Source organism: Amblyomma americanum, chromosome 1 (assembly GCF_052857255.1).
Source record: "Amblyomma americanum isolate KBUSLIRL-KWMA chromosome 1, ASM5285725v1, whole genome shotgun sequence".
In the NCBI taxonomy this organism is placed as follows: Eukaryota; Metazoa; Arthropoda; class Arachnida; order Ixodida; family Ixodidae; genus Amblyomma; species Amblyomma americanum.
This window is the reverse complement of record NC_135497.1, coordinates 31,383,276-31,407,214: the sequence shown is the minus strand read 5'-3', so window position 1 is coordinate 31,407,214 and position 23,939 is coordinate 31,383,276. Positions and strand designations below refer to the sequence as shown.

The 23,939-nt window shown below is 48.9% G+C and overlaps 1 protein-coding gene across 2 annotated transcripts in view; it reads right to left on the bottom strand.

The window, feature by feature from the left end:
- LOC144112552 (atrial natriuretic peptide-converting enzyme-like) overlaps window positions 1-23,939 on the bottom strand; it is a 150,516-nt gene that overhangs the window by 91,282 nt on the left and 35,295 nt on the right. The gene's annotated exons all lie outside the window — the stretch shown is intronic.

Genomic DNA, 23,939 nt, shown 5'->3' with positions numbered 1-23,939 from the left:
AAATTATAAAAACCCGTAGAAAAAGCAAAGCCAGACACACCTTTCATATTTAAAAAACGATGTTTTCAAACATTGTTGGCTGTATCTATTCTTTTATCGCTTTTACTTTTTGACGCTGGGTGGCACCGCGATCGCAGGTTCTCGAAGGCCGCGCCTTTAGGCTCCAAAGGTTTCTGACAGGCGCCTTCGCCTCCAAGGCCCTTAGCCGCAAAGGCGCAACATTTGTGCCGTGTAGCTGCACTCCTTACGCCTTTGGATATAAGGAGCTGATTCTCAAAGGCCTTTGCGGTGCCCGTGTAACAGGGGTATGAGACGTGTAAATCCCCATTCCTGTCTGTGGTCCGTCTGTACGTGTCCGATTTTTCACGTTCGTCCGCGGTGTTCATTGTGATTTGGCTTTAATCGCGCAAGAGCAGCCTGGACATAGGACGCCATGCATGGCTAGTACGTTTCGTCTGCAGGGTTTAACACTTATTTCCCCAATCACGTACCAGGCCGATTACAGCTTGTACGCATGGCAAAGCCGATGGGCAACCGATGGCACCGGGGCTGCACATCCGGCATACGAGACGGATGCTCGAACCACTATGCCACCGATTCGGTTTTATTACAACGATACAAAAAGCGTTTTACGTGTCTTCAAGTATTCGGGGAACTGCGAGAAGCCCCTAAACGCTTTTTGTATTAAGCTCCCTAATCTTCCTATTATTCGGTGTGGTGGCTTTCATTTTTCACATAATGCCTGTCCTATAGTGTTCACTTTACCATAACAAAGAGTGCTTCTGAAGGGTTGGATTTCTTAACTGGTTGGTTAAACTATTCTTGTACTCAGCCCAACTAACATAACATGCTCGACATCCAATACGCCAGACTTTTTATCCGCCGCCCCTGAGAACTTGTAAAATATTAACTACTTATCAGGCACAAGCAACCATTCCTTATAACGTGCTGTGTTGATCTTACCTGCAACAACACCAACTAACAACACAAAATTAGTATAAATAAGTTAAGCGCAATTATTCTAGTCAGTAATGCAAGAACACTCCTTCGATGAGTTTCTGACGAAGTTTGACGAACAATCTGAAAATATCATTTCGCAACTGATCAGACAAGCCTGGCGTTCTCTTGACTGTTACATTCCTAAAAAATAGTCACCGCTCATCTCAACTCACCGTGGCATAATCGCTCTTTTAACCATTTGCCAAATAAGTAGGAAATACTGTTTTCTCACATCAAGGTCATGTGAAAAGCACGAGCATTGGTCAGCGTTGCAAGAAATTGTTGCGAAATGATATTTTCAGATTTCTACAATGTTCACCAGAAACGAGGATCCGTGAAAAAATCCAAGCTCTACTACTTAACTACCCACGCTGCGAAAAGGTAACTCCCAAAATTATGTAGCACTGCCACAAGCGAGACCTGTCATTAAAAACCTTTTCTGGCCTCTCTGTTAAACTCTGTTCCCAGTACTCAAAACAAATTCATTCTGCATAAAATTGTGTGGCCAGCGAAGCGAACGCAGAAACGCGCGCTCTTTCCTCTTCTTCGCGCAAATATGGCTCTCCCCACGAACGCAGCGCGCAGAGGAAGACCCCGCCGCCATTCTCGGTGCGCTCAAACGTTCGCCTCCTGTACCGCCGAACTCTCGCCCCAGCCGGTAAGTTTTCTTACGTACACCCTTCTACATCTGAGGAATGCCACGTTGGTATTTTCTACCTACCTGGCCCGCTCTGTTCATTATTTGCGAGTTGCAATAAATAGCATATGACTAAACACGCTTTGTCCTCCCTCTTTCGGTTGCAATCAACCGCACGTACTTATGACTGCCCTTATTCGTTACGTCGCCTACGGATTACTCTAAGCCTCCAAAAGGCAGTGTCGGATGGTCTTCCGGGTGTCGTAAACCACCTAGGCGGCATCATGGCGTCTGGCAGTTTAACAAGCAACAGCAAGACTCATGGCTAACAACAGCCTTCGCAAGGCTAGCGTGGAATAATATCGCGCTAAACAGGGCGCGATAAAAATGGCTGTGGTTTAGCTCTGGTTAAACCTGTAGTGAGGAGATAGCTACAGCTGGCCGAGTGGAACATGCTCAGTCGAATTGCAAAGTCAGTCTTTCGCCGCTTTGTTTCTCTGGGCGTTCCTTCTTCATCTTCGTCCGTGGACGTGGATTCGCTCTCTCCTCCTCTCCACTCTCCCCTCCCCCACTCGGTTTCGCCTGCGCGCTGCGCAGCCGGGAGCTGCTCCGCATCACGTGACCAGCCACGCCACCGCCACGCTGAAGGCTCGAAATGCTAGCGTAATGTGGCTATCGCTACAAAAGTCAAATTTCTCGCTAGTTTTGAGGTCGCACAGGATCAGACCAAAGCAGAGAAAGTGCTGTCAAAAAGTCGAGTAGGGCGGTTGTCTGGCCATCGCGTCCGACGATTTTAGCCACATTTAGCAGGGATGGGAAAGCAGCACACGGGACACTGAATGGACTCGTGGGGGGGGGGGGGGGGAGGTTAAGAACGCAGCCGGTAAACCTGTAGGCAATAACCTGCTTCGGAAAGTGCAATGCTTCGCCCGGCTCTCTCAATATCAGAATGCGTTCTATTTCAAGAGCAGCACCCATGGTGTCAGCTTGTCGGTCACTTACAAAGGCCACTACGCGCTAGTGGCCACCACAAGCACTTTCGAAATCCTCGGATTGGTCATTCACTACATTGAAAATTGGCGTTTCATTTGACTTTTAATTCGGCCTCATTGCTTGATTTGTGCAGGAGGAAGAGGAAAACGAAGACGTTGTTCGATCGCCTGTCGCCTCAGCTCTGTTTATTTAGCTAATTTTTCCTAATTTACCTAGTTTTATTTGAATATTCGAGGACGGCAGCATCTTCAAGGCGGGTACTGTCCCTACGGGAAGTGTACGGCTGCTCCGGCGCCGGCAAGCCTAAAGGGACCACGCCATTCAAAGGAGGCTGGCTCGGAAGAGGCGGCCATGGCTTCCCAGGCTGTGGAGCGACCAGAACATAGACTCGACCACCCGCCCAGCGAGACCTCATCGCTTGGTGGGGCTGAGTCAACGATCGTGGACGGTGACGTGTCAGTGGCCGATATGGCTGACGTGGACAACGAGGGCTTCAAGTTGGTGAGTCATCGCAAGCAACGAACGGTAGGGATCCCGGTAGTGGTTGCGCCCACAGAAAAGGGGGTTGATTTAAGAGAGAATCCCATCTTACTTTCCGCGGCCATTCAATCACTGCTGAGATCAGCTCCGATTCGAAGTCGGTTCACCATGCACGGGGCTCTTCAGCTGGATGTCTCGACGGAAGAGCAGGTTGACAAGCTCCTGCAGAGCTCTCAGATTTTTGGCATCAAAGTTAACGTGCGGTTGCCCCATTCCTACATGAAGAACACCTGTGTTATTAAGGGTGTACCAAAGTGGTATTCAGAACGCGACCTACTTGATTATCTGAAACCACAAGGTGTGCTGCACGTGAAACGACTTGTTCGTCGTGTGGAGTCTCCAGGAAAAGAATGGGCTGCGAAACCTACCAACTCTATCGTGTTGACATTCGCTCCCAACTCAGAGCGCCCCGAAAAAATTGACCTGGGATTCACAAAACACGCAGTTGCAGATTTCACTGAAGCTCCTCCACGGTGTTTTAGATGCCAACGGTTTGGGAACGCGGCCAAAGTTTGCACAAAGGATCGACGCTGTAAGCGGTGCGGAGGCGACCCCGACTTTAAAACCTGCAGGGCAGATTTTGCTTGCGCCAATTGCGGTGGCGATCATCCAGCGAGTGTCGGAGGCTGCCCCTTCCGTGTAAGCGCTCTGCACCGTCGGATGTCCTTTATTGCTGGTCCAAAAACCCCACCGACTGAGACGCCTGTCCCTGGAATAGACGAGTTCCCAGTATTGGAGTCTGATGTTGTTGCGTTGCCTAACAATGTCCCTAAGAGACCTGAGTCCAGCAAGACGCCAAGGCCCAGTGCGCGCGAGTCGACTGTTCGACCTCCAGCAAAAAGTGTCCATGTTCCTGAGCGGCCGGATCACAGCCAGACTCCACGGCAAGGGGAACCCTCATATGCACAAGTGACAAAAAAACCAGCTACTGCGGCCAAGAGTGTGTCCCCGTCGGCATCTTTTGTCGATGTTGTGAGTGCGTTGCGCAAAATAAGGAGCTCAAAAATCAAGGTATGTCTGACCTTCTTCATGTTTTGTTTGGGGCCCTGCGTTCACATGTTCCGGCGATGGCGCCTGGTAACCTGAAGAACTTCCTACAGCTGGTGCTTTCTTTTGAGTCCCTAATTTCCACCTTCGCAGCAAACTTCCTTGCGAACTAAAATGGATGGGGCTAAACCTCGTGGCTCTCATATGCACCGAAAAGTGCCGTTTATATTGCAGTGGAACTGCGCTGGGATTTTAAGTCGGTTAGCTGAACTCAAACTATTCTTGAAAGAGACTTTTGTTCCAGTATTGGCCCTGTCAGAAGCTGGCCTGCCAAGCGGGAGATGACTGACTGGATATGTCACCCATAAAAACTGCAGCATAAAGTCATTTCCTGCAGGAAGTGCTGCGCTTTACATAAGAAGAGAAATTCCACATGGTTCTCTAAGCGTTGCCGATCTTTGCACGGATGACATTGAGGTAGCGGCTGTGAGAATACAGCTCGGCTCTCGAACCCTTTCTATTGCATCCGTGTACGTGTCTCCGCGGAAGAAGGTAGCATTAGATTTGTTTCTACAGCAGCTCTGCGACCGCTGCCCAGCACCTAGAATCATCTGCGGTGATTTCAATGCCCATCATGCCGTTTGGGGTGACAGGAACACGGATTTCCGTGGACGCAAACTTGTAGAGGTTATTGACAGTTTGGACCTGTGTGTTGCCAATGACGAAAGCCCCACTTTTTCCGGCCTCCAGCTTCAACGACAGCTATAGACCTGACACTGCATTCACCTGACGTCCGCGTGAGTTGGTCAATAGCGCCCGACCGCATGGGGAGTGATCACTATCCGATTTTTGTGTTTGCTGCCGACTTCGATCCGTATGCATGGTCCTAAAATTAGCAACGTGGTCATCTGGGACAAGTACAGAAAGCACCTAGAACGGGTTTCTGGTGATGTTGTTGACAAAATGATTTCTAGTAAGCTAGCAGCAACTACGGCGGTCAAGTTACCTGATCATTTTCCTGCCCCGGATTTAAAACTCAGGAACCTTTGTGCAGCGAGAAAAAGGGCGGAGCGCCAACTCGTGCGGAAGAAGGACGACAGGAAACTGAAGACGACCTTCAATAGGCTGAATTCTGCTATTAGACGGCACACGAACAAGCTGTACAGGTCGCAATGGGCCTCATTCTGTGCTAGTTTGACTGTGTTCTCACCGATAACGAGAATATGGCGAGTTATTGGCAGCCTTGCTGGAGAATCTCGCCCTTCGAAGCCTTTTGAAGCTCTTGCAATACGCAAGGAAAAACCTATTGCGTGCTTGGCAGAGGAATTTGCAGACGCACTCGTACGCGCTGATTCTGGAATAGATATATATTCACCACCTGCTTCGTCCAGGTCTATCATGGACGTCCCGTTCACGCTTCGTGAGCTTCAGACTGCGCTCAGTGGCCTGCGGCGCCGGTATTCACCAGGTCCCGACGGCATCACCAATCAAATGCTGAATAATCTGCCCTTGCAACTCAGAAAGGAGTTCCTCAACTTCATCAATCGAGTTTGGGAGAGTGGCGATGTTCCTCCGTCATGGAAGGTGGCACATGTAGTTCCGGTACTGAAGCCTGGCAAAGACATGAAAGACCTTGCCTCGTATCACCCAGTGTCATTGACCTCTTGTTTAGCTAAGTTGATGGAGAAGCTGGTAAATGAACGCTTATCATGGTGGCTTGAGGACAGCAAGGCACTGCCATCCTGTATGACAGGATTCCGCCGAGGTCTTAGTGCCCAAGATAGCGTCTTAGACTTGATCAGTCACATTGAACACCAGAGAGCTTTCGGCCTTTCCGCCTTAGCCATTTTTCTTGATGTTGCGAAAGCTTACGACAGCGTGCTTCAGAGCTCAATTCTAAACAGTTTGCAAGGCATGGGCATACAGGGCCATATGTTAAGATTCATTTACAAGTTTATCAGTGATCGCGTGGTTCGTGTACGGTTAGGGAGTACGTTAAGCACCGAAAGGGTTCTATCACGAGGTGTGCCTCAAGGAAGTGTTCTTTCCCCCACGCTCTTTAACGCCGTAATGGCTGGCCTACCCGATTCGTTGAAAAAAAAGTTGTAGCCAAGTGCGTATGTCACTTTACGCTGACGACATCTGTATTTGGATTACTGGCTACCAACACAAGCGATTAGCCCTGATAGCTCGACAGGCTATACTTTCGGCACAAGCTTACCTTCAAGGTGTGAGGTTGTCTCTCTCAGTGGACAAATCCGGCTTTATTCTGTTTCCAGGTGTAGAAAGACGTCAAGCGCGGTTGAAGATAGACCTCGGTCACTCATGCATCCGTCAATTCAACCACGCGCGTTTCCTGGGCGTCATTACTGACTCCCGTCTACAGTGGCGAAAAGCTGTAGACGCGATTGTTTCATCTATATCTTCTCGTCTCAATGTGATCCGTAGAATTGCACGTGAGCAATAGGGAAACCATCCTTCTTCAATGGTCAAACTTTATGAAGCGCTGGTGGTCAGCCGGATAATGTATCAATTACCTTTAATTTCCCCCTCGGCATCACAACTTGAGCGTCTCGAAGTTGTCCACAGAAAGGGCCTAAGAAGAGCCATTGGAGTTCCCCAGGCGACTGCGAATAAGGCAGTACTTCATGAGTCCCTATCGAAACCTCTTAGCCTTATCGCTTTTCAGAGACTATTAATGCATCTTGACCGCTTAGGAGAGACGGTAGCTGGGCGATCCCTTCTCCAGCGGCTCTGCAAGAGATATGAGTCGAAGGCTTACTTGGCACTCAATACTCTTAGTTCTTTAGGCATTAATGTCCGAAGGCAAAGGAAACGGTTGAAACCCCCCTGGTCTTTTCCGACCCTCGACTGTAAGGTCACAATTCCCCAAGTGAGTGCAAAGCGCAGCTCTCCTTTGGCAGCAACGCGTTCGCTTGTACTGGAATGCTTGGAAACAGAGTATGCCTGCCATCTTCAAATTTTCACGGATGGTTCTGTGGACAAGGTCAAACAAGCTAGCGCAGCGGCTTTTTACATTCCTTCTTTGGACTGTAAGTGGTCCGTACGCTGTACTGCTGTCGTAACCTACACAACGGCTGAAATTGTTGCTATTGAGGCGGCTTTACGGAAGTTAGGGTCTTGTCCGGCTCAGCCTGTTGTCATCCTGATTCAAAATCTGCCCTTCAGAGGTTAGAGCGCGGATTCCCTACGGACGCCTTGTCTCTAAGCTCTCTGCGCTTGGTGCAGAATCTGCACAGCAGAGGCTTTACTCTACATTTCCAGTGGGTGCCCTCTCACATAGGAGTCAACGGTAATGAGGTGGCAGACAGTCTCGCCCATAAAGCTCTCAAGGATTCCATCAAAAAAAGTACCTCAAGATGGGAAAAGTCTCTGCAGGAAAACGGTGCTCGATCACTTTAGTACCCTGTGGAGTGCGTCCCACAAGCCATGTGTGACCAAGGGACTGAGAAGATCTGAGGCGACCCTTCTACATCGAATTCGCACGGCCTCTGCTCGCACTCCAGCATGGATGCATAAGACCGGCATAGCATCGTCTCCGCTCTGCTCTTTATGTGGTGTGTGCGGGGATATCGAACATTATATTATGTACTGCCCAGAGGACAACGCGAAAGGCATGTGATATTCGCTTCCTTCAAGAAGACAGGAACCCGTCACAGCACAGTGCAGGATATTGTCTATCCGAGTGGAAACAAGACATGCAGAAGGGAGGCTGCACGCCTTCTTTTAACATTTCTGGAGAACATGGGTCTTGTTTTTAAATGGTGACAGCAGGAACGGGCTATGGCCTACTGTGATTAAATGTGTGCGTAGGTGGTGTATTCCGGAGTGGACTACTTTATACTGTGAGTGAATGTGTGTATGGAGTGTGGCACTACAATGGCCTATGTTCTACTGTGACAGAATATGTGCATAGATGGTAACTTCTGGAGTGGACTGTGATGTGAACTGTGTGAATTGATTGTGTGCATAGATGGTGACTGCGGGAGATAATGTGTGCTATTATAAGAGACTGTGCGCTTAGCGGGGTAGATGCGGCATTGTTAATATCGAAGGGACGCTGCGGTGGACCAATTGCCGGCAGACAAAGCAAGGCTAACCCCACCTGTAGCATTCAACACCTCAACATCAACCTGACTGTTGTGCATGTTGCGGGTCGTCACAACGAACGCCCTCTCGCGGGCATCGGTGGTGAGCTCACCCCCATTCGAGAGTTGCGGACAAGAAGAAATTCGAAACAACAGGTCAGGGCAGGAAAGGCTCCATCTAGAGTCTGCTGGGCGTCGCGCAACCTAAGCCTCCACGCCTAGAAAAAATGTGATAGCCAGCTATTGGCCCATCAGCGGAGCAGAGAAGAAGTGCATGATGGACACCGCACGCGAATGGACGAGTGCAGTCGTTGGTAGTAGCATTATGGGGTTCGGTGGCACGGCACCTGAAGCCGTTATAAGCCAAGTACCAGTGCTGTGGTCGCCAGCGAAGAGTGCACGCTTGTGTCACTATCGCAAAAAGGTTTTTTGTGCTTGGATGTGACTGAGAGTAGGAGTGAATAAATAGAGGCGGGAACGATGTGTGGCTTCGGTAATTACCGCATCACGCCGGTCCGAAAAAGCTCTCAGCCGCCTGCGTGGTCTGTATATGGCCGCCGACGCCGCACTATATTTCTCCGGTGCAATGTTCCGTCCCACCGTCAAGGTAAATTGCTTCGCTCCTTTCCTTCACCGAGATGCTGCGCGTCACGAAGAGGTTAAAGGAAATCGTCAGCTGAAAACTTTTCCGCATGCGATTTCCGGATTTGGTTGGGTTCAGCAACGGTCTCGCGACTGCAGGTTGCGCCAATATCTCTGTGACTTGGATGCTAATGACACTGCTTTTGGTGCGGAGATATTTCGCGGGTGCGGTTGGTGCCTGCACTCACACAGCGTCGACAGATATGTCGGCGCTTACGTTAAGCGATGCGGTGGCTTCAAGGAACATCTGTATCTGACCGGCGCTCTTTGAAGATTAGTGAGGTTGCTTGCAAAAAACGTTTGAAGGCACTTAGCCGACGCACTCGAATATAGATCTACGCGGGACGCGCCCCTACCTTGGTTGTGCAAGCAATGCTTTTGGTAATCGATCAATTTGGCTTCTATCTTAGAACGTCGAGACGCGTCAAACTCCCTCCCGCGCCGTCACGAGCGTGCTTCGCCGGCTCACGCCATGTTATCGTGCTTTCTTTGACGCAGCCGACTAGAGCGGGCCACTGTCTGACAGAGACGCAACGCTTCCAAGTCCTGCTGTGCCAGTTCGCGCCTGCGCGCTACGCTCAAGCGGACGCATTCAAGTCATAAGCGTCTGCACTCCGCCAGAAAGCAGAAAGAGAAGAAACATCGCAGTAAGAGTTGGGCGGCACAGTGATCTGCAAGTGGCTATGGATTCACGAGATTCTGGCTAAGACCCTTCCGTTTACCGTTTACATCATTCAACCGCTGCATTGAGCGTGGCTACTTTTTATTTTTCGTCGACATGCAGATTCTATAACATATTGTATCCACTCTAGCAGCAACGAAGCTTAATCTCTGTGTGTAATTTTTTTGATAGATCATGCCGAGTAGCTCCACAAATGCTGCGTCAGTACTGAATCTTTCAAAGAGCCGAGAAGCCTCAGGAAAGCACGGTGCGACGAGCTAACCTCTGTGAAACGTCGACCAACTCTTTCACCAGCATGTTCAGGTTAGCGCCTTGAAGTGCGACGCTCCAGCGTCATGCCAACTGATTACAAACAGCCCATTGTGGTTCCTCTTTTGCAGTTTGTTCGTGCCAAGAAGTAGGTATTCAGGTGAGGTACTCAGGAGCTGAATCAGTACCAACTCACCCACTCGCCAGCCTTGCTGATGTACTTAGGACCCTGACTACGCCGAGATCTCTTGCTAAGGCTAAAGAAACATTATTTCTTAAAGTCTAAACAAGAGGTTCCAAGGGGCCAGATCTACATAGGCATTCTAATATTACTCTTATATACCTCAGTGAATATCACACATGGGTCGTAATGTGGTAAAAAAAACAGCTGTTCTTGTTCAGACACAAGAAAAAAAACCTGAGTTTTTTTTTTCGTTGTAATCAGGAGCCTTAATTAGTTTGCGAGTGTGCGCAAATGCGTTCGCAGGCTACACAAATGTGGTTGCACTTAATTCCGGTGAGTGTAACGCTGCGTTTTAACGTAATGTCCATCGTGAAAGCAACAGTAATCGTTTCAAGGTGCTCTGCAAAAGTCAAAACTTGTATATATTTTCGCGGTGGGACGCTGCGAGGAAGTGCACGTTTTTCTGAATGCATGCAATAGTTCTGAATGGCAGCGTTTGCTCAACGCACCCTATTATTCTGACACAAGCCGAAGCCCCTAAGAGCACGTTCATCTCGACGCTTATTCAAGAGCTTAAGTATACACCGCCTGCATGGATCAACATCTGCTTTTAATAAATCATTTCTACCAATCGCAATACAGGAATGGAATGAATTTCCAGATTCTTTTTTTTTTTTTTTTATTCGAGAAGTGTGCCATGAGGCATAAGTTGAAAAAGGAAAGGGGGAAGGAATGCACGGGATTGAAAGTTAAAAGAAGGAGTGAAGAACCGTTGCGCTGAGGTAGTCGCAGAGGTTGTTAATGAAACGGTTGTCCATTGTCCACTTCACGAAGTCACTTTCGCGGTTCCACCGCAGGCCAACCTCCCTGAGGAGCCGTTTTCTGATAGCAGCCGTCGCTGGGCACGTCCACAACAAGTGCCGCACATCACATATGTCCGGTGCAGCGCCACAGTGATGGCACCTGTCAGGTAGTGGCAGATCTTTGGCACGCCACCGTTGACGGACAGATGGTGTCAGAGCCGCCCCTGCCCGAATCCGGCGCACGGATACCTCCTCCTGCCGAGTAAGACTACGGGGGAGAGGGTGCGAACACGGAGGAATTAGAGCGCGTGTTCGCTGGCGCAGAACTTCGGAATCGGAAACGTGGGACAGGAACGGATCTGGGGGAAGAGGGGAAGGTGGCGGATCGTCTAATGTATGAAGATGAGTCATAGCATCCGCTTGAATGTTATGTGGATCCTAGGCATGGCCGCGAATCCAGTGTATGCGCACAGGACATGGATACTTTGCGCAGAGCACATGAATAGATTGTGAAATCTGGAACGTTCGTCGAACAGCCTTCAGCTGTTTAAGGGCGGCGAGGGAGTCGGTGTAAATGTGAACTGTATTGAATGTTGGAACGAGCGGAAGGGAAGCAATGGCATTGTAAATGGCTTGAAGTTCCAATGCCAATGGAGTGCACGTATCCGCAGTATACGTCGCGCGAGAGTTGAGATGCGGATGAGATGGACTATACACAGCAGTAACTCCCCTCTCTGCAGAATGAGATGCATCCGTGTATAATATGCACCCTTCAGGCAGATACGCTGCTGATACCGACGGGGAAACAGTGGGGCGATTGTCAGTGAGCTGGCAATAGGACCACGGTGGAAGTGTCTTTAAACGATGAAGTTTGAGAGACTGTTTTCGAGCTCTATTTGCCACCCGTTGGTCGATGATCTCACTGAGTGTATTAAGTTGGGCGAACTCCTGTAGCACAGGTATGGGTGTTAAACGAGGCAGATATGTTATGACGCGCATAGCCTCACGATTGATAGCTTCAAGGGAGTCCCACTGTCTGCGGGTGAGACGTTGAAATTGAGCCTGATATACTATCCGTGGCTGAAGGATAGAGCGCACAAGCTGGCGGGCCGTATGAGCACGTGCGCCACCAGAGCGCATAGCTATGCGACGAATCAGACCTAGAGTAGCGTGAGCCGATTTACGGGTGGCTGTCAGCCACGGGGTGCCAGTCCCAGATGTATGGAGGAGAAGACCAAGAATACGAACAGTTTCTACCTGAGGAATCAGAGAATTATGTACCGTAAAATTTAAAGGGGGAGCTTTCCGTAAGGCGGCTTTATTTCCAATTCGAATGAAACATGATTTAGTAGGAGAGAGTGTTAGACCCAAAGGTGGGAGGCGAGATGTCAATACATCCAGCGCGTGTTGAAGGACCGACTGATGAATAGACGCATCTGGATGACAGCACCACAAGGTGATATCATCGGCATATGCAAGCACGCGGATAGAAGGGATGGTCTCTAGGGCTCGAACCAGAGGAATTAAAGCCACATTAAATAATGTGGGGGCGAGAACGGAGCCTTGCGGCACTCCTCTATTGGAAGTGAAATTACCAAAGGGCTTTCCGTGGACACGCACGCTGAAGGTTCGATTTGCTAAAAAGGCGTGAATGGAGAGGAGGAACCGGTGAGGGAGACCAAGAGTTTGAAGGGAGGCAAGAATGGCAGAGTGAAGGATGTTATCATATGCCTTTGTTATGTCTGTAGCGATTACGGTTCGTACAAGGCGACTCTGTGGAGAGTGGTCAAGCACGTCAGCAGCCAAAGTAGCAAGGCCGTCCTCCGTTCCAATATGTGGGCGGAAACCAATTTGGGAATCTGGGTAACAATCATGGGATTCCAGCCACCATGATAAGCGTGCGGCTAGAATGTTTTCATAAAGCTTGCAGATGGTAGGGGTAAGGGAAATTGGACGAAGGGCCGAGAGAGATACTGGAGGCTGACCTGACTTGGGGATTGGAACCACAATAGAATGCTTCCAGTCTCCCGGCATGACGCCAGAAAGCCACACTTCGTTAAAAGTATCAAGTAGGGTTTCCAAAGCCCTCCCTTCCAAGTTACGGAATAAGGAGTTAGGTATGCCGTCGTGCCCGGGAGTAGTAGTAGTTTTTAAACGGTCAATGGAGGCCAGCAACTCTGCCATGGTGAGGTCAGAAGTAATCCCATCGGGGGGCTCTGTTACCGATAAGTCAGGTGGAGACGTAGCGGTGCAGTCATGGTTTGGAAAAAATTGACGGGCCGCTTGTTGTGCAAATGTGTCCTCATCCACATTTAGCGCGAGGCGAATGCTCTCTGTGTAATCTGCAACCTGAGAAGGGCGCTCCATGGCGTGAAACACTCTCCAAAGATGTCGATTGCCCTGCGTAGAGGACAGGCGGGCACACCATGCAGCCCAGCGTTGCCTGCCTAGCCGCTTTGCATAGCGCCGCGCCCGTGCGGTAGCGCGGTGAAGAGTAGGAAGAGCCGAAGGGTCATCGGGGTGACGAGTAGCGTAAAGATCCGCCTGGCGACGAAGAGCCCACAGATTCAAGAGATGTATGTCCGGGTTTGGGTCATCTTCATTTACAGTAGTGGTAATAGTGTGAGTAGCGAGAACATCAGATAGAGTAGACAATGCTGAAGAGGGGTTTAATGTAGATAAATGATTGTCTGCGCGTACAGAATCCCATGATGTTATTCGTACAGTGCGGCGTATTTTCCGTAGACGCGTAGGCGTGAGGGAGATAAAAATAGGGCTGTGATCGCTACCCCAAGTATCAGAATCAACAGCCCAACGAGGGTTACCGGGGCCTAACCACCAAGTCAAATCAGGTGAATACGGGCCACCTCGTGGGCGGGTAGAAGTATTCGGGTGGTTTAAAAGTTGAAAGGAATGATCCGAAAAGCTCCCTTGGATGTGTGAACCCCTTGAGGAATCCGATGGGTAACCCCACGCAGTGTGTGCGCCGTTGAAGTCACCGCCAACTAGAATAGGGATACCCGAGTTGGTAGAACGTAGAAAACGAACCCATCCCAGATTGGGAGATGCGGAGCCAGGACGACTATAAAAAGAAACTAGAATAAGGGGTGTGCGTGCAGGTTTTACGAGAAGGGCGACAACCTCTTGACGTGTGTTGCACCACCGTGAAAGGTCGAGCGGTGTGTGCGGAACTGAACTGTGAATATAAATTGCAGATTTACCTGGGCTGAGGGAGGAGGCGGTGCAACGGCGATCAGGGATAGATGGTGAATGGTATGCGCAGAAACCTGAAAGGCGTGGGAGTGCATTATGCTCTTGCAGTAGGAACGCCCATGCCCTCAGCTTTCCGTCGCGAAGGCGGATGTTCACTTCAGAGGCCTTATTAGCGAAACCTCGACAGTTCCACTGCACCACCACCGATGATGATGCGCTATCCATGACGAGGCCGAAGAGCTTCCACGATGAGGGATGTCACCTGCTTCATCAGCGCTAATATCTTGTCCACTGTCGGGGTAGTCACGGCTAACAGGTGGTCGGCACCTGATTGTGGGCCAGTGCTTACCCTAGGTGATTCCTCTGATGATTGCTCCCGAGTTATGAGAATTCTTCGAGAGGATTGAGAACGACGCTGTTCCCGGCGCTGGGTGAGTTCGTCTAGTCGGCGGCGAGCCTCCGCGATTGCATTGTCTAAAGCTGTGTCTTCATCTGTAGTATCCACATGTGATGGATGCACTGGACGTTTGGGCGTACCATTTGATCCGGGAAGGTGAGCCGCTTGTGCATATGTACGCTGGCGAGGAGACATATGGTGAGCAGCAGGCTCAGATAAAGGAAGTTCAGGGAAGTCGTTGTCGTCACATGCGAGAGCTGCAAAGCGATTACTTGTAGGGACATCCATTTTTGCAGGCGACTTGTGAAACTTCTTCGCTTGCTTCTTCTTTGGACAAGCGGGGGAGCGAATGTCATGGTCCGGCGATTTGCACAGGGCACAATGAGCTGTTGGTTCATTCATGTCGGCCACAGCTGCTGGATTAGGGCAGGTATTTTGCATATGACCTTCTTTGTGGCAGTGATAGCAAAAAATACGACGAGGTCGGAAGGGCTGTGGTTTGACGATCGCACCGTAGTAGGTAAGGTACTTCGGGAGAGTCAACGGGCCTTGCAGGATGAGCAGGTATGAGCCCCGGCGACCCATAGGCCGTGCTTGCAGTACAACATGAGTTGAGCAGCGAATATTTGCGCGCACCTCCTCGGGAGGGCTCGTGCTGTCGACATGATAAACCATGCAGCGGAGTGTGTCAGGACCAGATGCAAAATATATTTGCACCGGGACATGCTTGCTGTCATCCAGGGGGATCCGCGTAACTGCGCAAAGTTTCTGGGCGTCCATCAAGGATGACAAGTTTACCGTGATGGTGTTCGATGGGCGATGGACGACAAACCCGCAGTAGTTCGAAGAGCCAAGGGCATGGTCAATTGTGGCTTGAACATTCCGGGCAGGGATGGCAGTCATATCAAAGCGCAATGTAGGCTTGATGGTAACGCGGAACGAGTTCGCAGCAGGCGGAAGAGAGCCTTGACTCACGGGAGGCATCTGTGGAGGAGGCTCAGACGCTGGTGACGGCCCTTGGTGGGAATACTGAACTGGCGCGACGGGCACAGTTTCTTGAGGGAGTGCCACGGGCACGGAGGCGGTAGAGCAGTCCATGTCACAGGCCAAAGTCGTAGCATCGGAAGACGGCGCAGGCTGGAGGCCTAGAGGCGCTGACGATTGCGTGGACGTGGATGCTGCGTCAGGTGGCAACACAGCGGGCATCCGCGTAGCCGTCGTCGACAACGCAGAATCCATGCAGACGCGTAGCGCGGCCTCGCTCGGCAGCGCCGAGCTAAGCCTAGCTTGCCCCTGAGGGTTCCGGTTGGGTTTTCTCACTTGAGAATGCGCCCGCCGTGCCGGGAATTTCTCCGTAGGGGCGTCGTCAGCATTCGGTCGCACGGAGGGCACTGTCCGACCCACGCCACACACGAGAAGACAGCGAAAAGCGAAAACACAGACCTAGAAGCAGACACGTATCCACCCACTAGGTCTTCGTCTTTTCCAGATTCTACTGTCATCGAAAAAGAGACCCTGTCAAATTCAAAGACCGGTTACTGTCTGTCTTTGAACATTAAATTTGTCTATATTTCTTTTCTCGCCCATAGTTTGATGTGCTTGAGCAACTCGTTTGTAAATCCCCTTCTCTACTCGATTGCTTTTTTTGTAACTGTTTTAATTGTGTTCTCATTTGATGTTACTGATTGTATTCGTTGTCCTAATTGCCCTCATTGTGTGTTTATATATATATATATATATATATATATATATATATATATATATATATATATATATATATATATATATATATATATATATATATATATATATATATATATATATATATATATATATATATATATGTTTCACTAGATTTGTTCTTTTTTTTTCAACCTCTTTGACTTTGTTTTTGTATTGTCCTACGTACGTGTCGCCCCCCTTATATAATACCCTGTGAGGGGTTCTTAAGGGATCAATAAATGATGATGATGATGATGATAATGATGGGGAAAGATTTTCCACCGCTCACCATGCGGCTAGAGTTGAACTATAAAATCTGCTGGCGGTTCGTACCGATGTCGAGCCTATAGCGTGCTGCTCAAAAGTCCCCCGCGAATAAGCCGCTTAGAAAATTCGTATTATTGAGCGTATTACTGAGCCAACCGGTGCGCGGTGCAGGTCAGATGGTACGCACAGCACACGAACGTGTCGTTAGGAGACTCGGCTCCCATTTGGTCTGTCCAAAGACCGGTCAGAAATAGATTGCAGCCTATTTTTGGCCGATGTCACCGCCTACTGCCTTTACGAACTCCCGGCGGGACGCGGCTCCGGTCGTGGCTCCGGCGTTCCAGGAAGTAGTTTTCAAAGCGGTCATGAGGGGCCCTACAATGGTGCCTCTGTAAGGCACGAACGGGGCGTATTTACTTGTTCTTTTTACTTTTCAGGGCAGAGCATTAAGGAGGGCAGCGCGGCAATGATAAAAAAACAGTATCAGGAAGTTGTACCGCACAAGCAGGGAACACTGTATTCGCAGCACAATGAAAAGAATATGGAAGATCAGAGAGGTCCGTCTACTTTAGGCTATTCACGTAGAAACAGCAGGTTGGAATGACACATCACAACATGTTTCAGCAAAGAGGAAAATGGTGGCGAAACGCGCATGACGACAAGTGTAGCGTGCGAGCGCGCAGAAGAAGCGGAGGAAGCGGCGGTGGCCCTCGCCCTCACGGATCCGACATGCACCACAGTTCTCTGCGATTCGCGACAAGCGGTCAAAAACTTCGCCAAAGGGTGGATCTCACAGACAGCGGCCCGAATCCTGAGCAATCGAAAAGTCCAGTGGGAGGAAGCTTTTCAAACCAGAATCCAGTGGTTCCCGGCGCACATGGGAACAGTATCGAACACATATCGCAACCGAAACGAGACGGCACACGCCAAGGCGCGTGAGCTCGCGAACCGCGCCGGCGACCGTCGTCCATGGGACAGCACCAAAGACTGTTTGACCACATACAACGAAATTACCAAGGTTCTCTGCCTGGCCCGCCGAACCTTCCCTCCGCCCAACGACAAGCTGGACAGGGCGCACGCGGTGGCCCTCAGACAATTGCAGACGCTCACGTACCCCAACCCAGCACAATACCACAGACTCTACCCCGGAACATACCCGACAAATATATGCAAGGTCTGCCACACTGCTATAGCAACTTTACCCCAAATGCTCTGGGACTGTAGCAAAAACCCTGACGGTGCTAACTCCGGAACCCTCCCGCCGCGGTGGGCCGCTGCCTTGCGCAGCCCCAGTCTCGGTGACCAAATCTGGGCCGTCCAGCAGGCCCGCGAGGCGACGGCGAGGCAACACCTCGACGTCCCCACGTGGGAGACCTAAGGACCCGTCGGCGAAAGCTCTGCAGGACTTTTGAATAAAGTTGTTACCAACCAAAGAGGAAAATGGTTCCAGTCACATGACTCACGCGGGATAAATGAAGCTGGAAAGGTATTCGTATTCCGTGCAGTAGTGGCGAATTCATATCCATGATCGATGCAACTTGACATACGAAGGGCGAACAAACAAACAAACAATATATATATATATATATATATATATATATATATATATATATATATATATATATATATATATATATATATATATATATATATATATATATATATATATATATATATATACATGAAATTAATGTAATGAGATTTCACTTAACAGTAGCTCTGGATCTCCTATTCCCGACACTGAGGTTGCAGATGTTCTTAACACAGTATTCAGTTCGGTCTTTACTAATGAATCCCTTGACAATCTTCCAGATCCACCATATTTTACGCACCCGCTCATGCAAAATATCACATTTCATCCCGTCGGCATAGTCAAGGTAATTGAGTCACTGAAGAACTCGTCATCTACTGGAGTGGACGGTATCAACGCCAAAGTGCTAAAAAATACTAAACATACGTGTAGCCTGTTCTTATCGCTCATATTCCAGGAATCCCTGAACACCGGTTCGATTCCACGTGACTGGCAGGTGGGCAAGGTCATCCCAGTCTTCAAGAAAGGAAGCCGATCATCGCCGAGTAACTACCGCCCGATTTCCATAACAAGCGTTTCTTGTAAAATAATGGAGCATGTTTTATACTCGCGTATTGCTACCTTCCTATCGTCCGTTCATTTTTTTCACTCAATCCAGCATGGTTTTCGCAAGAATCATTCCTGTGACACCCAACTGGCACACTTCCTGCACGACTTACATTTAAACCTTGATCGTAATATCCCGACTGATGCAGTGTTTTTAGACTTCGAAAAAGCGTTCGATAAGGTTCCCCATGGTCGTCTCTTACTAAAGTTATCGCGCCTTAATATTCATCCATGTGTTCTGAACTGGATTCGAGGGTTTTTATCTAACCGTCAGCAGTTCGTATATGCCAATTCACACTCTTCATCCTTAACACCTGTGCTCTCAGGGGTACCTCAAGGAACGGTACTCGGGCCCCTCCTTTTTTTGATATATATTAATGACCTACCGTGTAACATTTCTTCTCATATCCGACTCTTTGCCGATGACTGTGTCGTTTACTGAAGCATTACTAACTCCACCGCCCATCTCGCATTACAAACTGACCTTATTCGCATACAGGACTGGTGTAAAACATGGCTCATGTCATTAAATATTTCTAAAACCGTGTTAATGTCCATTCACCGTCGTCGTAATTACGTAGCGCCTAATTATAATATTAATAACCTGCAGATTGGAACATCCGAATCATTAAAATATCTTGGTGTGCATATCTCGCGTGACCTAACTTGGACCTGTCATATTAATCACATAATAAATTCTGCTAATTGTGCTCTAGGTTATTTACGCCGTAACCTTTCACTCGCTCCTCCCCCTATTAAACAGCTTGCTTTTCAAACCTTTGTGCGTCCCAAGCTTGAGTATGCTAACGCTATTTTTGATCCGCACCACGTTAATCTTACTAACGCCCTCGAATCGGTTCAGAACCGCGCAACACGATTCATTCTATCAAATTATTCCTACCACTCAAGCATCTCAGCACTAAAAGCTCAAATCAACTTGCCCCCCCTAGCCTCGCGCCGTAAGATAGCACGTCTTAACCTTTTTCATAAATTTTTCCATTCTTTGCCTCTTGATAACCCCTACATAAAAAGAGCCCACCGCATCGCCCGGTTCAGCCACAGTAACGCAGTGTATCCCCTACAAGCCCATACTGTGACATTTCAGCAGTCATTTTTTCAGCGTACTGCACGAGACTGGAATGACCTGCCCACCGAAGTTGCCATTATCATCAACCCACTAAAATTCAAGCGGAGCGTCGCCAACCTTTCATCTTGACATTTTTTACCATTGTTTGCCAGATACCGTCCACTCCCTCATGTAATGTCTCAACCGAGACCTTTGAGGAAATAAATAAATAAATAAATAAATAAATAAATAAATAAATAAATAAAAAATCCAAGGTGCATAGGGGAACGTTATTATTTTTTATGTGTTTTGCATATTAGTGGGATAATATTACTTAGATTAATAATTCGCTTAAAGAAAAGTACTTATAAAGCAGCAGAAAAAACAACCATGCCGCCGGTGGGATCAGAACCCACGACCTCCGAATATCGCGTCCGGTGCTCTTACCAACCGTTGGTAAGAGCACCGGACATCGGAGCATCGAGGGCCCTAAATGTATTGAATGCCTCACCGGTGCTGCTTTCGTTTCACCTGCTTCGCAAACCTGACATCTATCTCGGACCAACTAAACATGATAACCAAGGTCATTTGGCCCTACTAACCACTCAGTTCATGTCTCATAGTCATAGTTATAGAGCCCCGCCCCCCAAAGCTGCCGTTCATTCGCAGTTTTGTTCGGCGACTTGTATGTCAGAATATGAGATGTAGGGCGTTTGTTCAAACAGAAAAGAACAAATATAGGTGTGGATGCCACTGGGCTGCCTAGTGAGCCTATAATTTTTTGTTTACTTGAAGACCTAATCAAATCAAATTTATTCCGTAACAAAAGTTGCGAGGAGGACAAGTAAAAGCTGTGAGAACAGCTTGAGGAGCCCTGACCCCCTACACACGGAGCAGCATAGAAGCGAGCTGCTAAAGGAGTACAATAATGATGGCTGAAATTTTAATGGCCTAATGGTAGCGCCACGGTAGAAGGCATATCGCACTATAATCAAGACCCATTCTCCAAGCATTTGAACCCCGAGCACCATGTAAATAGAAGCTTAATTGTACTCAAAGGACTGCCAATGAGTCATCTGGAAGCCGTGGACAACAGGGGCAGTCTTGAGCCGATCGTCCCCGCCTTGCGCACGTAAGTACACAGAGTTCTTTTCAAATCCGAAGGTGACTATCTTTGTAAACGGGAAAGCTACGAGAATTCTAACAAACTGAAAAGTTTTTGAAAAGAACCGCCCCTAAATTTTGAATAGAAAGAAACACGTTAGTAGTGGCAGTAGAAATAGTAGTCAGTGTTTAATGCAAAATAAAAACAAAAAGGAAGGTACAAGATTTTTTCTAAGCCCGGCATCTGCCATCCCTACGGGTGCGGCACCTGAGCTGGGGAAGCGGAAATAAAGGATAGCAGGCAGTTTGAAGAAGTAAAATCAAAGAGGTCAGGGGACAGTAAGAAAGGATAGAGGGAGAGATGATAAATACATTATTTACATAATACATTTGTACGAGTCGCGCAGGTGCAGAGTCAATAAAGTAAAGAGAAGCACACAAGCACAACACTTTGCACACAACAGCTGGGGTGGGGCGCCCCCAACTGCAGTGCCTATGTTTGTCAATTGATTGTAGCTAATTAGAAGATTGGCGGTGACAATTACCCTCTCATTTTTGACCGCCTGGTTACAGAACCTACGTGCAGAAACGGCTTTCGTGTACTCGGTGATTTCAGACAAGATCACGCAAAGGTTGCCTGGTTCACATCCTCAACGCTGCATTCTTCAGAAGCCCCTGATCCGCCATCATTAGCTGAGCACAAGCAACAGCACCTTAGACGGGCCACTTCGTACACCATTTACCAGAGTCCCAAACACGTCAAAATGTACCCACTGAGGAAAATGCACTCACAACGAGCACCAATCGAAGATCACCCCCAGGGCTCAACGCGCAGGCTGTATCATTTCCCCGGCCGCTTTCACGTCAAGGCGGCGGGCAGTGGCACTGGGCTCGTGGATGGGGGCTCTTAGGGGCGTCAACGAGGACGTTTTCTTTTTCTCTGTTAAATTCTGTGCTACTTTAATCCAGCCAGACCGTCCTATCGTGCATGAACACTTGGGTAGTGCCGGAAGCGTTGAAGGTTTCGTGAACATTCGACTACGCGGGGTGGGTTGCTCAGGAGTCTCACTCGTCTTTGGCGCACGTAAATCGCTGAACCAACTCGGGGGCTTTAACTGCTGGCATGGGTCACATTTGTTGCGCTACAGTTGAATATGATAGACCTGCTGCTCAGTTTTGCTGTGTCATGATGCCCGTGTTCCGAGGAAAAGGTTCGAGGCTCTTTGCTATGTTAACGGATGCACGATTGCAGTCTTTCTTCCGAACCGGTTCTGTGGTCGTAGTGTTCGCTTGGGTGTAAGCTTTTGGGATTCCGCGTTGGCTTGTGCACTGTCTATTATGCATGTTTGCATTTTATTTCCTCTTGCTTGCTGGAGTGATGCTGTCAGTGTTCAATTCTTAAGCTATCTTATGCGAAAGCTTGTGAGACATAATTAAGTTGATACCTTGCTGAGAAGCAAAGTTTTATGAGCCAAGTATAGGCCTCTCCATTATCTGTGTATTTGTTTCTCTGCAAAACACTTAAGAACTAGTGGATACTTCTGACTTCGTTTCTCATTAAAGGGCAACTGGGCAATTTAGAATTTGATCAGTTTAGACGAGCCGAAAGTGTGAAACTTGCAGGTAACACATTCGAAATCTTTTTTGCGGTAGCATTTGAAACAGTGACGTAATCGCCGACTAAACCGGCATCGGCGTTCAGGCTTCTCTGCCGGCCACAGCGACAGACAGAGGCCGCAATGATGACGTCACGTACGGCGCCGCAAAGTTCCCAGCGAAGAAGCGGTTGTTTCAAGGAAGAAAACAAGTGCCGTCGAATGTGAAGCTTACGAAGCATTGTTTGGCGGCATCGGAAGACGCACGGGAGCATGTAGACGAAGGCAGCGGATATCTGGAATTTTGGCAACAATGACGTCCCCAAAAGTTTCTCCGCACTCCTCCAACGCAATGATGAGAAGCCTGAATATCCTCGCAGTAGAAGCGTCCTAGATTCGAATTCTTGAATATTTTCGAATCCTCAAAAAGCCATTTCACCTTACCTTTAAGTGTACCTATGTTGTGTTAGCTGCTGTGAAAAGATGAGCGACAAGTTTAAGAACACTGTTGTAGGATATGCAGTCATTATTTCCTCATCTCGAGAAGTTGAATGTTCGAACAAGTCCGGCATACGTGCTGACGACGTTCCCAGTACTGTAAAGGTGTTTCAGACCCACACGCCCAGAGAGTTGTGACAGTATAAGCGTAGTGTTCATTGGCGTAGCTTCTAAATATGTGGAAAAAGTCGGTTGCTTCTTGATATTCGCTTTTGAACAATTTCTGTAACATTTGTAAGCAAAAAAGTGGCTCAAAGCCTTTAAATGGGCAATTTTTATCGCTTAGACACTGACTCTGTCGAATTCTGGTCATACATCTTGCATTAGCCTAGTATTGTATACGCACGCATTGTTATAACAAAGCCAACAACTGAGCAAAGCGTGTGGCTTGTATATCACCTATGTGTCATTCTCATAGGAAGCTTCTGTTCGTCTGGTGTGTGATGAAGCCACACTGCTGCTAGAAATGAAAAATGTCGCTGCAGAGCGACATACCCGATTCGGCGGCGCCTCCGTGCCTTTAGCTTCAAGCTGTCGTGCTTTCAGGAGCAGCCACATCGTCGTGCACCCAACCCACGCAACGCAGCGAAAAAACAAAGCGAAATCAAGCGCCTTCTCGAAACCCGCGGAAGCCCTCAGTCCTGGCGTCTCGGTTTCGCCCTAATATCAAGGTCATGAACGGCGCCCTTAGCAAATCGCGTGTGCCATCGCACTCGCTCCGCTGAGACGCATCGCGGCCTCGTTTTCGCTGCTGTCGTCGCGTGAGGGTCATGAGCGCGCCGCTGGGTGCCTTTGGCGTCGCGTCGCAGCAGCCGTGACCGGAGTGGCCAGGCCGCTCTGGTGCGCAGCTGTGGTTGCGGAAGCCGCTCCGCAGAGGGACCCCAGTTGTGGTCGGATATAGCGCTCATTCAACGCATGCAAACAAGCGCGAGGAGTTTTCGAAAGTGCTGCTGTGTGTTTGAGTGTGTGTACGCGCTGTGCTTAGCCGCACATTGGTATCGGAGGACAGTAGTATATGAACACGTGTACACCTCCCAAGGCGCGCATGGAGTGAAAGGGAGGAGCGGCGGCAAAATAGAGGAATGCCGAGGCCTGCAGAGATGAAGACCGAAAAA